Here is a 15,775-nt window from a genome sequence, read left to right as displayed (position 1 = left end):
CGTTTTTATGCAGAAGCTTAAAGCAGAGCAAAGCTATGTTGAGATGTGCAATCTGTGACTGACCAGTTCCATCTTGTCCACTGTTAGTAGCATCCAACCTCTTGCAAATGAAGCTAAGAAAAGTCTTTAACAGCAGGATTTCTTCTACTTCCCTTGCAAAATCTGTGCAGAGGAGAATGCCCATGTCTCCCTGTCTTAGAACCAAACAGCATTGCGAGATGATCTTTATAGTCTCATTATCTCAGAAGTTCCACACAATGATATGATTCATAAATGATGGAATGTCTTTTGAAAGCTCTGAAGGCAGGCTAACACCTCCCATTGAAACTGTCAGAATGTAGCTGCTTGCTGTCTCTGAACCAGGAAACACTCAGAGGGCTGGAGGCAGCGTGATTCAGGCTGACGTGCCTGTATCCTAAGCTCAGGGAACAGCATCTGGGGAGACTTGATTGTCAGACTGGTTTCAAGTCTAGGAGAGCACTGAATAAATATTTGAAATAATAGTGAATTTAGACAAACACATTTCCCCATTGCATTCTAATTCTGCCAAAGATTTAAGCTGTTAAACTGTGCCTCCGAGTTCTCTGCCTACACAAACTTTGAATTCCATCTTAAAGCACCAATGTTCAACCGCTGTAGCCTAAATCTGTCTTGAGGCATTTCAGTTAAAGCCCTACGTGCCCTGGTGTAGCATAGGGGGTCCAGAACCGGGATGTTTCCTATGTCAGCTGCTATTTGTAACCGTATTTGTTTGAGGCAGTCTGTTTTCAAGACTGGTGATGGGGTGTGTAACAAAGGGGAAAGTTCTTCTTTGTTTTTATAGGGGCAGCTTTGCAAGGCGGGAAATTACACTCCTTCCTCTCTCTCAGCTATCCCATTGCTTCTCACTGTTACATCATGGCACTGGTACTTCATATGCTCTTTGCTGTTGTAAGTTGCCACTGCTGTCTCCTAGTTTGCCTAAAGTTAGAGAGAGACTATGACATTGCCATTAGGATATGCAGTATATACACTGTGGAGTTTTTTTACGGTGTCCTATAATTTTCCTACTTTCCATCTCTTCAAGACAAAAATCTCCCAATACTAACTGCTTCTTCACCAGAAGGGCAGAGTCAGAAGGTTAAGCAGAGAGGCTGTGGAAGCTCCACCCTTGGATATTTTCAAGATTTGGCCAGACAAAGCTATAGCTGATCTGATCTAATGCTGGCAATACTCCAACATTATTCCAGACATTATTCCAGAGGTTCCTTCCAACCAACATTTCTATGATTCATTCCTCCTCTGCAGCCGTGAGCTATAAAGCCTTGAAGGGACATGAGCCAGTGTAAGGGATGGACTCAGTTCCCACCTTTCACAGCAAAGCTTTGTCTGCTGCTAGCGTAACATACATGTCTGTTCTTGTCTTGCTGTAAGATTACTCAGGTACACCCGCTTTTATGCTTTACCTTTTTTTTTTTGTTTTATATTTTAGTCACTTCATAAAAGAGGGTAAAGGAGGGTTAAAAAGAGAGAATATTAGTGTTACTACTTTCAGAGACTGAGTAGCTAGGGAAAAGATATATGGAGTGGAAAACCACACTACATCAGATAGAACAATTTGCAGGTTCAAAGCATACGCGCTCCTATGAGTGTCTGTCGCTATTGTGCAAATTCGGATGGTGACTAAGCATATTGCCAAGAAGAGATGACGTATTGAAACAGGAATGTATTTTAATTTTCCTGGCAAGACGTGGTTAAACATATCACATCACTCATCCCATTGGGAGACAGCATACATCCTCAGTTAGCCTGGAAATAACATCAGTGATGCGCCAAAGGCATTTCTGAGATATCTCTCTCAAAATTCTGACAAATTTATGGGAGGATTCATGGGATAATTCTCTCTTCTCTTTCAAGGTTTCAAAAAATGCCCTATGGATAATGTTCAGTTGTTTCTATATCTTATAAAAATACGCACTTGGAAAGTGAATTTTTTGAAAGGTAGTAAGTTTGGTATTTTCAGGAACTGCACTGAGATATGGGGCCAATCAATTTCTTTCTCTTTTCATTTTACAAAAATTTTACTCTCATGCACTATGCAATAAATATGTAACTGTCTATCTATGTTCCAGAGCAACTATAAAGTTTTATAGGGAGGTTTATTGTATTAGAGGATTTTTCATTAAATTATGCTGCTTTATTGATGGTGAAGTTATCTTTTTGTATTATTGTTGAACATATTTAAAGCTTACTGCAGTAAGCAAACAACTGCCTTCAGGTAGGGAAACACATTATCTTTGTTCCCTTCACTATCTTCTCTGTGGCTGTATACAGCTTTAGAATACAGAATTGACTGGAGCTGAAGAGGCAAAAATTTTGTAGTCTCATGTTATGCTGCTGATTCTGCTAGAGATTTGAAGTAGTGACTTGTAAAATGAAGGCTTTTGTACAAAAATTTCACCAAATACTTGAGAAAAATAGGCTTGTAACCTTCCTAAAACCAGTAAGCAATTTGTATTTAGGAAAAGGTAGGTGTTAGCCATTTAAGTAAACTTTACTTTTATTGCACTGATAGGGTATGTATTTTTAAATAACCTGTCTAATAAGGAGAATTTCTGAACAGACATTATAAAATATGTTCAAGGTTTAACTTCACTGAAGAACATGACAGGCCACTTATTTCGAGCTGCTAGGAGCCGGCAAAGGAGCTTCAGTGCTTTGTCAACAAAGCTATTCCCTCAGCAGGTTACAAACAGAATGGCTGGTAGACTATTTGAGCACTTTCAGGGAGAACCACTGCCAAAGATTAGACTTGTACGAGGAAATTATGAGTTTCATGTATTCTTTCTGCTTGCGGAACAAAAGGGAAAAGTGACCAGGATTCCCATGCCAAGGAGGAGAGACAGATTGGTTGTGGGCTTGTTTCTAGTAGGGGAAACAATGACTTCGGCTTAAATGCCTTTATTGCAGAAGCATGAGTGCTCGCTTGCGCTAGCCTGTCAGAAATAAGTGATTTGTTTTTTCGATTTTTACAGCACTGAGCTCAGGTTTGCATTGAATTATTCGTAAGACCACAAAATCTCATTCCTGACTTATAATGGACACCTCAACACCTACCATGGTATATGAAAAATTAGCATGATTCTTCTTAAGTACATTACTTCACAATAACGCCTACTGAATTTTATCTGCCATTTTAATACATAGTTGCTTACTCTTGTAAACTCTTCCTGCACTTCTTCAGAGACAGCCCTTTACTGGAGTGAATAACTCCTAGTTACCAACATACCACGCCACTTCATCTACTGGCAGAAAGTCCCTGGAGATGTGTCTACTGTAAAATCTGTTTTATCCTACCCTCTTTCCAATATTTCATCTGAGAATTTGTTTTTGTTTCCAGGCTGCTTAATATCCTTGAGAGCCTATGGAAAGAAACTTCGTTGAGTACCTTCTGGGAATCCACGTGCATAGTATCATCTGGGCCTTTTTTTGTCATATTTGCTGACACTCTGAAGAGTCTCAATAGGTCTGTGAGGTGCATGTTCCTTTATTAAGGAAATGAGAAGAGAGTGGTGTGGTGGTGATAGCTTAGAAAAGGAATTGAAACTGAAGCAAACAATTTTCACTTGAGAGAAAGCAGGGGAATGCAAGAGCAATACAGGCAAAGTGACAGTCAACAAAAATATGGTTTTACTTTCAGTCTAAGCCTATCAAGGTCAGGTGCCAAAAGGTGGCAGTTAACTCAGTCACAAAATGATGACTGAGTGGAATGAATCTCTTTGTGCCTATGGACAGACAAGAAGAGCTGTGTCCTAAAGTCATAAGGGAAAAGGACTCGATAGGTTTAAAGCCCATGGACATTTTGCTGACTGTTGAAGAGGGATACAGGCATTTGTTTGCCTTTGATAAAGTGAACTCTGGCCCTTGGAGGAATAAAGTTATTGTGCTTGTATGATGCCTTGTTGCAGACACCACTGGGACACCCACAGTGTGCTTGGGAGCCAACTTTTCACTGCAAGTGCCCTCAGCTCCCAGTGAAAGTCCTAAGCAAAGGATCACAACTGCACTGCAGCCTTGTCTGCTTATCCTGTTGTCAGAGAGGGACTCAAGCACCAGCACTGTTCAGAACAGAGGGAGATATTTAAAAATCAGAACATTTTGCACAGAGTAAAAATAAAATGCCGCTTTTTAGTTTTTTAGCTCATTAACGTCACTTTCAACTTTTAGATCATTATCTTGAAGAGATAGCTGTGCAGACATTATGTCTGGGCTATTATCTTCTCATATTGTTTTCAAAGCTAAGCATTTACACGCTTTGTTCCTTCCTTTTTGCACACTTTTTGGGTTTTTTTTGTGACTTTTCAAGTATTCATATTTTGTAAAAATCCATGCGTATAACTGATTTATATTCTTTTATATCTAGACATAAAAAGCGTATATTCTTATAAACTACAAGACTGATTTGTACAGCGAATATTAAGTAATTTGATTAAGCTATACAATATACCAATTTATTTGATAGAAATTTCCAGGAGGCATGGAAGATCTGGATTTTATTTTCATCAAAAGCTGATAATTATCTTCTTGTCTGGGAAATGCACACTCAGAAGCATAAACTACATAGCTTTATAATTTTCAAGGTACTGAGATAAACAGTATTAACTAACCTCGCATTAGAAAAATTATAAATTGTTCTCTTTGCTTGCAGCCAGCAGTTCTATACATTTATCACCTAATCTTATTAATATGAAAATGTCTTTTGATTTATTATGTATTGATAGTCCAAAGATTACTAAAGAAAAGTCACTTATACCATCAGTCAGCCATCTGCCTATTTCACAGCGTTAGAGTTTGGGTTCACTTCATAGCGAGACAATATCTAGTTCTGCTCTTTGGCCTTGGCTTATACCTCCTATGAATGTACCTGCACTAAACTGACATTTTGCTATCTACATCATACATAACGGAGCATTTATTTTAAGGTAAATCAGAAATATGGATCTACCAAAATTACGTGTATTGTTCAGAAAACCTTTTCTGTAGGCCACTGTTAGGTTTTGGCTGCTTTACTTGGCTAAGGTAGACAACGCTAGAATAAACATTTAACTGACCCTCTTGCATGAGTGCTTTCTAATATAGTCTGTAATTATAATGCTCAGCTATTATTTCCTCCCCTGAAAATGCCTGCATGGGAAAGATCTGTGATAAATGAGTGAAAACTATAAAGAGCAGAAGAAGATTTCCATAGTATTCATCACTCCTCTGTGGCAGAAGTTGAAAGTGTGCAGAAAATGAGCACAGGAAGGTTTTAAAAAGCTCGTAATTTAGGCCACTGAATTCAGAATGGTTCTTGTCTGTGTTACTGCTTCCTATAGAGCTTCTGTATGTTGCTGGCCAATTTTTGTGAGCTAAACTTTCGTTACATGGATACTTGTTTCCTTGTTTTCCTTGGGTTGGTCCTGACTTGAAACCCTGGGAACTGGCTTCCCAAGTGCTCACAGCTGAAACTGAAATCAACAGCAGCTGTGCTTTGAATAGAAAACATGCTACAGGAAGCCATGTGCTCTTGAAAAGTGAAGTCTCAGATCAGACACACAGAGTCATACCTTTATTTTTAATCTTTGTGTGCCTTTGTTTATCTTCCTTAAAGCAGGATTAAAACCTCTCCCATTATAGGAATTTTATGGGCATGGAGAAGCTTGGGTTTGTAAAGCTTTCAGGTACCTCAGTGAGGAGTAACACTGACAAGTTCACAAGGAAATTTAATCATTCTGCCTCTTGAATTCATACAGTGAATGACAGCTTATGGCTGTTCACTGAACGAGAATAGAACGCGATAGAGGAGCAGCATGCTACATAAAGTCGACCTACCTTATACAGAGAATGAGACGGCATCCTCTAGATTGCCAAACACATGCTGAGTTGAACAAATACATCTCTTTTTGTACGCTGTAGTGGGGGATGGACAAGTATTTCGTAAAAAAAACCACAAAAAAGGTAAACTCAATATAAGCACAGTATGAAAAGAAGGACACAGAGGACCAGGAAATAATATGCTCTGATGGAGTTTGATCTATTGGAGGTACAGGTGATAGGAAGGACAAGCACATAAGGGGACCAATACACACAGGCATTACGTACTGCACTGAAGTAAGTGTCAGGTTGTCTCCTGTCGTCACCAGCCCTGACACAGCATCAAGCACTCTCCGTGGTATGAACCCTTCTCCACCAAGCCCAGAAAAAATATGTCAGAGAAATATGCAGTTTGGAGAGAGAGGTGAAACCATCTACCAGCTTACTTCTCCTAAATGTGGGAGAGGGACACACTCAACTCTTTGCCATCAGTCAGTCAATTTATTTTACCGATTTTTAGTTCACTAATTTAGCAGGAAATAAACCCAGCAAAAAAAGGGATAGTTTTTTTCTGAACTAGTGAGTCAAAAAGGCTGATGAAATTATCTGACAGGTTTCATTAGTGTCAAGGAAGGGGTGGAACTGCACTGCTGGAAAGTTAGAGAAGGGATTAGGAAAGAAGCATTAAGATTTATCTTTCTTTTTGGTGGAAAGTAAACAACTGGATCAGCTCAGCTGCATTTGGTGAATTTTATACGGAAAACTGTAGAATCCAGTCTTGCAATAGTAAGATTGTTTTTCCATTTACCACCCAAAGCATAAATGCCTGTTCCTTCCCAGTGGCAGGTAAGGGCCAGATTAGACACCTACATGGGCTATGAAGGGATGGGGCATCATCAGCCACACCTGTAACAAAGACTGTGAATGCTCAACCACACCAAGTGAGAATGCAATCTTCAGAGGCTGTGGCCAGTAACATCTGGAAATTTCTATCAACATATTGTGGTTTTAGAGGTTTCACAGGCTGAGAGCACATGGACGTTGTGTGATACAGGTAATTTGTTAGGGGAGGATGCAAGCAAAGGATAGGGGTGGTGAGACGGGCTGTAGCATAGGGAGAGCCTGGAGAAGGTGGAGAGTGGGGAGAAAAAGTGGCTTTGTTGTAAGACTGGAACAGGCAAGGATGCAAAGTCCGGTCAATCTACTAGGACTTATGCTGTGCTGTGTGAATGCAGCTGTACTGTCTTCAGGGAGAAACCAGATTTTGAGGCTACGCAGTCTCTTTAGTGCAGCACAGAGCTAATAATGCTGGTTCAGAGCCAGCTGTTCCTGGAGCTGTGAACAGTGAAGGTGCATTGCAGGCCCCCCCACCCCGGGTTAGCCTGGTCTTGTATCCCTTGCACCACCCAAGCAAGCCCTGCCTTAGTGAGAGCAGAGCTGTGTAGTAGAAGAGTGGTTGCTTGGGGCCTAACATCTGCCATAGAAGCACTGCAGGAGGTTTGACAGCATACTAGATCACGTCTAGTTCCCAGACTTCAGTACTACCTAGCAGTTGGAGTGCACTGTGTGCACTCATGGAGTTCATCTTCTGTTTAGCTTTGTGAGAAAGGAATGCAGTTCATGTCCTCGGAGACAGCCCCGTGATTTGAATATAGGTGCAATAAATGTGGATAATTGGGAGAGCTGCTTTGAAAACATGCTCCTGCTTTGAACCAGAAAACTAATTTAAGCACATGCATGATGGCCAATCTGGATCCAGTCTGTCTTTTGAAAAGCACCTGTGTGGTTTGACAGAGCCTTGGCCCCTTTTCTGGGTATGGGGAGACCATTGTGTTCTATCTGTCACAGGGACAGTGCTGCCTCTAGGTGTTTTGGCCCTGGTTGTCTCAGGGGACCACAGTGCTGCAGCAGGACTGAGTGCTGCTGCTGAACATCACTGGCATGCTTGGCCCTGGCGAGAGGGGTCTTCCCTGAGGGGCAGCAGGCATGTTGCACCCAGATTGTCAGATTTCAACCCTGTCTGACTCAGATTTAAACCCCTCTGTTTTGCATACATGTTCATCAGCCAACTGGCTGTACAAGAGGGCAGATAAATCTGCTCTGCAGATCAGGTTTGACATAAGTTGTTTTGCGTCATCCTGTGGGCCTGCCTAACTCCCTAACAGTTTAAAGAAAGCATGTTTAAAAATCAGACGGCTGTTCAGTCCCTGTGCCCTGGCTTTGGTCTTTTCTTTTCAAACTCACAACTTCAGCCCTCTGAAGGAAATTCTGGTAAAACATGGGTAAAGGCCAGCCAGAGGACTGCCTGTTGGTCACCAAACCCATCCTGTGCAAGCAACTGCAGCTGCTCTCTATCAGGAAATCTACTCAGCCTGTACTCTAGGGTCAAACTTTAGATTCTGGGGCCTTGATGAAACTGCCACAGCTGCAAAAAGCTTTTCTCACCCCCAGTACTGTCTTGATCAGATTTAGCACTTGCTAGGTTGGGCTTACCTGCACAAGGGGTGGAAGCTGAGGGGAAGGAAGGGGAAGGGAGGGTCCCACAGGTGGGATCAATAGCCCCTAACAAGGCTGGGGTTTGGCCATTTCAGCCTGTGGTAGATGGTAGAGAGTGTGCTTGTGGCAACAGGTTGGTGAAGTGTGCTTGGTTTTTGTGCAGAAGGTAGGTGAGGTGGGTAGCAGTCAATAGTTTTCCTGCTGGTGGGGAAAGGTGTTTCTGTCTTGTTCTTTCAGTTGGATTTGGGCACTCAGTTCCTGCAGGCAGGCAAAGGAGTGGCAGGCCTGGGGCTGAAGTGTGCTGTTTCTATTCAAAGAACTCTTCTTCAGAGTTGCAGTGTGATACACTTTGCTGGGATGTTAAAATTTATGCTGTGCTTCAGTCTGGGTGGTAGTGTTACACTTGCTCAACTGTTTTTATTGTCTCTAAAACCCCAAATGTTTGTATAGGCTGTAACCATAGCTAGAGCCACCTCTGGGATATAGAGAAGCACTTTGCAATACAAATAGTACCTCAACTCTTATGGTCCAAGGCCCAAAAGATCCATAGTTAATCTCCATTCTGAATGTGAGGATGTTTGTAATATGAAATTTAATTAAAAGTCGTAAAAATAATAATTAGCAATTATATTTTTAATCCATGAAATAAAGGATGTAAGATATACCCACGTGGTAGGGGCTCTGAATAAGCAGATCAGTAACAAGGTATTCTAGCCATAACTAGGTGTGTTCATCCTTGGATAGTAAATGTAAGCAGTCGCTGTTTATATCTCAGAGTGGGTAAACTTGCAAAGTTTGATAAGGTCACTTTTATGCTGTGTGTGTACATTGCTTGTAAGACTTTGCACAGACCTCCCAAAAAGCTGTACCTGCGTGTCTTGCAGATGGTGTGTACCTCTTTACTCCAGGCATAAGTAACTGGCTTGCGTCCTGTTCACTTGTTAGTGAATTGCATTGGTTATAGTTTGATATCAACAGCCAAGGTAAAAAAAAGTAAGCAGCCATGGCGTTATTAGCATTATTTTGGTTTGGGTTTTGGTTTTATTCTTCTGATTTTGCCTCCCTTAATGTAATGGTTTCCCTCCTCACGTACAAATACACAGATTTACTGGCTCCCAGCATCTGGGCCATTTCAGCAAATGGGGCAATGACTGGAATATGATTTTTTTTTTTTTTTTCCTGCTTATAAAAGTGCTTGCTATGCAATCTAGTTAATATGAGGTGGTAATATGCCAGGCAGGGCTTATAATGTGCTGCTGGACCTATTCTGCACTTCATTTTTTGAACTTGTCTTCTGGGCTGTCAAACTGGGATATAATGTTTACTTCTTAAAAATATGATTTGTTTTCTGCCAGTGCTAATTACTTCTGCTATATAGTGGGCTTCAGTATCTTTCAGCAACCCATGATCACCAGAAATTATCTGGTATTTCCTGCTGTGATTTCTCTTTCTTCTTTTACCCATAGCTCTGTATTCTATTACACTAGTAGCGAGACATTGTTTTGCCATTCTACTGTGTTTAAATACTAACTTGGACTTCACTGGCTGTTGAACTATGTTTTTAAAGAGAAAATATGAAATATTAAAGCAGTCTTGTAAATAGATGCTCTTAGACATGTTTGCCCTATTAAGAATAATTTCTTAAAATTCTCTCTTTTTTTTTTTTTTTTTTTGTTAAATGACTTTTGCCTTCAGATTCTAAAAATAGATCCCTGCTTTAACTAGTATAGGGAGCCAAAGTGCCTTTTAGCCTCAGTGGGTAAACACACAGTAGATGACTTAGCTCTAAACTAAAAGTTAAGCCTAATATTGGGATGTCTGAACTGATTTTAAACTAGCCAGTTTCAGAGCAAAAAGCTATAAATCCAGCAGCATGAACCCAAAGTGATTATTCAGCTTTTCCCATGGATTTTTCAGTCTTTTGTGTGTACTACGCTTATGCCATTAGCCTGTTGTTCCTAAAATGCAATACACAGTGAATGTGCAAAACAAGACGGGAGGTGCATTGTGTTAGGGTGGAGGTGGAGGAAGGAAAATAGGGTATTTTAGAATACGTCGGCCCAGTACAGTGTAGAAGTCAATCACTAATTGTAGTTAGCTTGTTCTTTTTCTGTTTGCTCACAATTAGTGTTAGAGCTGTATCAAACAATGTTAGTGGAATCTTAATGAAGATTATTCTTGATTTATTTATTTATTTGGTTTTTTTTTTTATTGTTGGCATTAGGGAGTGGAAAAGGAAGTGCTTGTAGGAGAGGAATAGGTTGGAGAGTTACTGGCAAAGTAAAATATAATCTGTTCTTCAGGAGCTGTTCTTCTGAGGAGCCGGAAGATGAAACTGTGCAGTTTTCCAGAATGTCTGAAGTGAAAATGGAAAAGAACTAATTAGATAGGATTTAGTGCTCAGGGGTTTAAGCTCACTGCAGGATGAGCCAGAAAGATGAACTTATGGGTAATACCCTGAATGGAAAGGGGAAAACCTGATCTTTGGTTGTTGGGGAGGAGGATTTTGCAGTCTTCAAGAAATGAAGTGCTCAGGTTTCAGACTCGAAACGTGCAGGTATAAGTGGAGAGGAAACAGGAAAAACAAGTTCAGAAAATATGGGAAGGCGCATGCAATGCGGTATATTAGTCAACAGATACAGCTGTAACAGATGCAAAATCAAGACTCTGACCTCTGGTGCTGTCTGTTGTGGTAAATGATGGAGTAGGCAGAGAAGTTCAGATGTAAGATTTACAACTTGGTTTGGGAAAGCTTAAGTTTTAACAGAAGTGATTAGCCTTTATACTGCAGATAGGTTGTATTTAATAACATAAGGGCAAAAATCTTGAGTTAATTTTACTTTTTTATATAAATATTGTTTTAATAATCTGAACACCTTCTAGGGCATTTTTTTTATTGTGTTAATAATATACTACTTGGGTGGCTGAAGCCATGAGACTAAAGGAAAAAAATATATCACAATATTATATGCCCTGTAGCGTTCTAACAGTGTAGTATTTGGTCCAGAGCTAGACCCGAACACCTGCAGTTTGTGTCCCTGTTGTAATGTTTCAGTGTGTTGGGAATGAGGGTGCTGCTTTACTTTGTGAAACAATACATGGAGTTGTGACTAAACAAGGTTTATCCTGGAATAGAAAGGTTTTATTCTATCATATAGATGTAGAAAAGGGGTGACCGAAGCTTTTCAGGTTGTGGAGTTACAGCTGGTTTTGATTATGATGATCTTCGCTTTTTTTTTTTTTTTTACTAATTTTTGAAGCTGTTTCTGAAAAGACAGTACTGGATGTTTGCACTAGATGCATTCATGTTATAAGGAAAGAAGAAACAAATGCACTATCAACTACAAGCTTACTAATCTTCAAAAAGATGAAGCAAGGCAGTCCCCACTTAGGGAAACTGAGTTGTCAGCCTTTTAATCTCTTGGGCTCTCTCAAGAGATGCAGGTAGGAAACCAGTGACCCATCTAGCCTTCAGGTGGTAGTAACAACTGTGAATGTAAACAGGGACTTCTCTGTGTAATGAGTTGGTATGAATGAGGGGCTCCAAACTGGTGTATGAGTCTCTCCAGCTTGTTTAAGTTGTGCAGTTTTGGGAGCACTGCTGCTTTTTCCACTTCATAAAAGGGTGCAGCTTTGCATCAGAACAGCAGTTCCCACACCTAGTCTTCCTTAATGTAGGAACAGAGGCTCAGATGACCTTGATGACAGTGTGGAAAATATCTCCTATTTGTAACATAAGTAGACAAAATGTTTAATATGTTTGTTTAGTTGAGGCAGGCTGTGTATATCTCCAACCTTTGGAATGCAGTATTGAGTTGATGCATTCAATACAATAGATTCAGTAAGACCTTGATTTATATCACATTCCTTTTTGGGAGAAGGGATAGAGTTATTATCCACTTGTATGACCTAGCCTTTCCTTCTGACAGAGAGAACAGTGGAATGGAAACCCTGATATATAGCTGTTTAGTTAAGGCACTCCATGCAAAATCTGGGAGATGAGTTCCTGAACTGGATTGCAAAACCCTAAATGAGCATCCTGGCTTCCTTTGTTGACTGCCACATATATATTGCTGATCTGTTGTGCATCAGCATTCAGCAATTATGATTTTGTTTATTATGCATTTTATTTCTAATTTAAAGCCTGTTGCTGGCTTATCAGGTAATTCAGGTATGCAGTTCGCATTTCATTTGGAACTTCAATGTACTTCCCCCTTTCTTTCTTGGCTATTTCGGTAGGGTAGCTGGCATCTGGTAATCAACTGCTTTCCTGCATTTGGAGGGTGAAACAACACAAAAGGAAACATCTGGATTTTGCAGAGAAAAGGTCTGCAATAGCATTTTACTTTGTTTAGCTGTGTTTGTGAAATTGCTCCTAGCTCATTTCCGTGAACACTGTTAAACAGAAAGTAAATCATGTCAAGGTTAGCCCCTGGTTTATTACTGGTTTCACTGAGGGGCTTTAGAATTTTTTAAAAGGCAGTGCCTACTTCTATGGCTAAGGCTGTCTTATTAAAAACCTTTGTGAATTGTGCAAATGTTAGTTAGCCACATAAACTGACCATAAGGAAAAACAATGGCAGTAGGTAGGTGAAACACTTTCAGATGAACATCAATAAAACTTGTTCCCTTTAAATCAACTGGGGGGATCCCTATGTGGGGAAAGGGAAAGACACTACTGTGTTAGACAGGTGATTTGAATAAGAATTTAGAATAAGAAATTTATGCCCAGCATTGACCTGTGTTATGACTGAAAATAGGATAAAATATTTCTACTTTGAGAGGAAAACAGTATAGTTAAAGCTCTGTGCTTTTGGTGTGGAAACCTACTGGTGATACTTCAAACTGATCAAGGTGTCCATGTGGTTTGGGCGCGCTCTCTCTCTCTCTCTCTCTCAATCCATCTCACATTCTAGGGAGCTTGAGCAAATGCAAATGGAAAGCAATTTTAAAGCTTTTTAAATTAGGAGGCTGCAAAGCCTGTGAGTGCTACCTTGTGTATTCATAAGGAAGAAATTCCTTTCAGCATCTAGAGGTTGCAGTCCTCCATGCAAAGTCACTATAGTACAATTCACAACGCTTATGCGACAGATCCTTACTTTACACTCTGCCTGGGATGTTCCTGGTAGCTGTCTTGTATGTGATCTGATGTGTGCCCTAGCTCATCATAAATGTGTTTTTTTGAAAAATAAACAGACTGATAGTTAAAAATACCAGACACTCGAAGTCAGGAAGGTCACTATAATTTTGTCTCCATTTACTTATCATTTGCATATATGAATAGACAGACTCATACAGTCTCTAGTTGGCAGTAAACAGGCAGAAGTCTTTGAAAAATAGCCTGATATTTTCTCTCCCCCTGGCTGACCTCCCTTCCCTCCCCATACTCCTCTATGCTCATGTAACCATGCTTCTACTTCACCGTTAAGAGAGGAGCTCCCCCAGAGGTCATGCACAGCCAGATGTATTCTGGAGAGCCTGGAGCAGGATGCCTGGTGGGGATGGCTACCTTACTGAGTTGGGATTAATATAAGGTGTGCCTCCCGGGCATGCATGCCTCACCAGTTGCCCTTCCCTGGTGTCCAGGGCAAAGGCCAAGCTGATGGGCATGACAAAAGCCCCTGTATCAACTAAGTTATGGTTCCTGCTTGCCATAATGATGATCCTGAATCTCATACTTTTCCTTAGATACCCAAAAACTTCTGTTCAACTCTGTTCCCATAGCAGTAAAGGTAGTAAAAATTATATCAAATAATATTTAGCAAAAAAGAAACAGTTCCTTTAATGATATCATTTGGAAACTTATGTCACTTGAACAGTATGGTGTTCCGCACACTGTAAACCTTGCTAAATTGCAATGACATTTCTTAGTTTTCATGTCAGCCCAAACCAAATCATGTCCTCATGTCCTAAATTGTGAATTATATTTTCACAGGCATAAGAAGGTTTTACATGTTCAAAAATCCAGTGCTATATCTCTTTGTGAGTAATGCTTTATTATGGGTTACTTATATTCAGTCAGTTTGCGAGTTTATTTTGTATAAATACAATACCTTTAGTTTGGAACAGCATAGGAAGAATGTTGAAAGATGTTAGAAGAGATAAACTGTCAAAAATGAGAACATACAGCATCAAGACAGCACTAATTATAAAGGCTATGATATTTTATAGATTTTATGGAGAGACTATATTTAATGAAAAGGTATGAATGTCACTTTTTTCTTTAATGTCAAAAGTGGGTGATGGTAAGAGGGTGTAATTATTTCCTATGGTTTCCTCTGAAATCAGAGATTAAATTTTTAATCACAGGCTGCAGTTTAATGGAATGAAGGGCTTAAGACAGTGGCACCCATATTTACTGGGCATCTTCAGAGCCCTAAGGCTTCTTGGTTGAAGTTGTGCTTCTGTTTTACTCTGGGCTTCAGCATATCAAGTGTATTGGGTCCAGCTTTTTGTGCATTTTTTTCCCCTACCATGTAGAAAGGGATTTTCATGGATCGGGAAAGCAGTTTTTGCCAGAAACTTTTCTCATCCAAATAGAACTGGCAAGTGGCCAAAAATGTGCTGGTGGCTCTTCAGTTGTGAATTTTAATTTCCAGACAGCTCCTTTTAGTACTTGTTCACATAGACATTGCTTCTCTCATCACTACTTTGAACAGAGGGTGCAAGTGGGTTTCTGGTGCCAAATGTAACATCTACAGGCTCAGCCCTTAATCCCAGCCCCTCAGGTAGGTTATGAGGAGGGGAATCTTGCTTTTGTTGGCCTTCCCGCTCTACCTGGGAGGTGGGGGTTAGCAGCGATGTGGCCACTAGGCACACAGCTCGCCCACAGCTTTCAAAGTCCTCACTCATCCGACTGCTGGGTGGGTAGATGAAAGCAAGGCTACTCAGCATGCAGATGGTAGCGCAGGTTGCCCTACAGTTGAAAAATGATAAGGAGGTTTTTACTTGGTTGGCTAGGAACTTCTTTACCCTCTTGTGAATAAAGTCTGCCCCCCACCCTTTTTTTTTAAACTCATTGTCATTCATTCAACAGTGTGAAATCTGCTCGTTTTGAAGTATCCAGTGTTTTTTCCCTAGCAACGCGATTTTTCTTGTAAGTGACAGATTGGATGTGGGAGCAGGGTGGGGCAGGGTGAAAATACATATTTCTTAAAATACTGTTCAATAACTATTGCCTTTACAGCCCTAGTGTTAAAACTGTATTACTGTCTGTTTATTTTAAGTAAGGTTCCTTTACATGATAACCAAATTTGACTTTATAAAATTTGTTCTTAAACTGACACACATGATATTAAGTTTTAAATATGAAAATTATTTATAGCTCATATCCCAATTCTGTTATCACCAAGCAGGAATAATGTGGCTGAAACGTTCCTTAATAAAAGACATGTAGTTGAACATGGGCTTTAAAATCTGTGGCACAGTACTTTAAAAGCCTGTTTGC

At 40.2% G+C, this 15,775-nt stretch overlaps 1 protein-coding gene across 15 annotated transcripts in view; it reads left to right on the top strand.

The window, feature by feature from the left end:
• The first annotated feature begins 8,397 nt into the window (after positions 1–8,397).
• AKAP6 (A-kinase anchoring protein 6) overlaps positions 8,398–15,775 on the top strand; it is a 285,186-nt gene continuing 277,808 nt past the window's right edge. For 6 of the 15 annotated variants that reach the window (XM_065686404.1, XM_065686403.1, XM_065686388.1 and 3 more), the window contains exons 1-4: positions 8,398–8,494; positions 9,213–9,321; positions 14,264–14,310; positions 15,365–15,424. The gene's annotated coding sequence lies outside the window, so the exon portion shown is untranslated. Of the gene's footprint in view, positions 8,504–9,212; positions 9,322–14,263; positions 14,311–14,987; positions 15,057–15,364; positions 15,425–15,775 lie in introns of those variants that run through there. The other 9 variants (XM_065686390.1, XM_065686392.1, XM_065686391.1 and 6 more) reach the window with 9 other exon arrangements.

Source organism: Lathamus discolor, chromosome 6 (assembly GCF_037157495.1).
Source record: "Lathamus discolor isolate bLatDis1 chromosome 6, bLatDis1.hap1, whole genome shotgun sequence".
Classification (NCBI taxonomy): Eukaryota; Metazoa; Chordata; class Aves; order Psittaciformes; family Psittacidae; genus Lathamus; species Lathamus discolor.
The sequence above is the reverse complement of the archived record's forward strand: the minus strand, read 5'-3'. Positions and strand labels throughout refer to the sequence as shown.